The sequence below is a fragment of the Hipposideros armiger genome, unplaced genomic scaffold, assembly GCF_001890085.2.
Source record: "Hipposideros armiger isolate ML-2016 unplaced genomic scaffold, ASM189008v1 scaffold_888, whole genome shotgun sequence".
NCBI classification, from domain to species: Eukaryota; Metazoa; Chordata; class Mammalia; order Chiroptera; family Hipposideridae; genus Hipposideros; species Hipposideros armiger.
The window spans coordinates 229,587-230,925 of NW_017732238.1; the positions used below are offsets into that span (position 1 = coordinate 229,587).

Below are 1,339 nucleotides of genomic sequence, written 5' to 3' on the forward strand. Positions count from 1 at the left end.
GAATTCAGAGAATGAGATACCATGTATGTGCCATGACCTACACATACATATCCCTCCCCACTCCATTTTTCCAATTTTTGACTTCTCTCCTGTGCTTGAGACCCCTCCCCGCCACTTCTAATTGCTTACTGGGCATCCTCATTGGGACATCTTATAGAAATCTCAAACCTATGAAACCTAAAGTCAAACTTTTTGTTGTCTTGTATCTTCCGTTTTCCTCCTCCGTATTCCCATCATTCTCTTTGTGTGGTCCACCTCAGAATTCATCTTAGATTTGTCCATTTCCTTTAAGCACCAGAAAATGTAATAAGATAATACATAATTATTTATCAAATGAGTGATATAGTAAGTGATTTTTCCCAAAAGCCTTCAGGCTCTGTGCACTGCCTGCAGATTAATAAAATCCACTCTTCTCAACCTGTCATCCAGGGCCCTCCAGGATCTCCCCCAGGTACCTTTGCAGTTCCCTCTCCCACTCATCACCCATATGCACTGGTACTTTAAACACACCATTCTAATTTCTGGTTCTTTTCCTCCAACCTCAGAACTAATTGCTGTTTGTATTCTCTTCTTATTAATTTTCCAAGTCTTTATCTTTTCAACTTTGACCCTGACTTCAGAGCCCAGGCAAGACACTTCCTTTCCTCGAAGCCTTCTGAACTATTCCAGCTCTTGCAGATTTCTTTCCTGCTTAGGTGCTATGATCATAGCAGTTGGCAGCTTCACTGTCATTTAACAGTGAGGTTGTGGCATTCATACACAGAGCAAAGCTTGACTATGGAACCATTATGTTTCAGAGGAGGACTGTACCTCTGAAAACTGTCGCCCTCTGAAAAGGCATTTCAGTTTCACAAATTGCAAAACTGTTTTATATGCACTGTTAGATAAAATTATATGCTGTAATTACTTACCAAAAGTAAGCATTGTTTCACTTATATCTGCAAATTTTCAAATAGGAATTGGCTGACCACCATCAGGCTTCTAGAGAAGGGATGCCCCTCGTCTAGTCCAGTGCTCTTGGACTTCACATAGGAAATTGTACAGGTTGCTGTTTAGTCACCTGGATAAGATTGCTTTCTAGGTAGTCGTAGCTGCGTGTGCCTAATTAAAGAAGAAAATACAGAAATATCTTTTCTTTAGTGTTGCATAAACTGACATTATACTTTAATACATGCATATTTTTCAAATGTTTTGTTAGTTTTTTCCCTCCACTTTCTGCAGGGTAATATGGAAGGTTTAAATGTTTTCCTCTTGAGTTAGTCTGTTCTGTTATTGATGTTAATAAAGGGGGAAATTCACCTAGATGATACAGTAGAATCCTGTTTTATTGAACTTCATG

The 1,339-nt window shown here is 39.1% G+C and overlaps 1 long non-coding RNA gene across 2 annotated transcripts in view; it reads right to left on the reverse strand.

The window, feature by feature from the left end:
* Positions 1 to 13: 13 nt before the first annotated feature.
* LOC109374997 (uncharacterized) overlaps positions 14 to 1,339 on the reverse strand; it is a 25,125-nt gene continuing 23,799 nt past the window's right edge. Inside the window, exons 4-5 of one of the 2 annotated variants that reach the window (XR_002122498.1) lie at positions 912 to 1,101; positions 14 to 285 (exon numbers count right to left, since the gene is read on the reverse strand). This is a non-coding gene — a long non-coding RNA (uncharacterized LOC109374997). The remainder of the gene's footprint in view (positions 286 to 911; positions 1,102 to 1,339) is intronic. The other variant, XR_002122499.1, reaches the window with a different exon arrangement.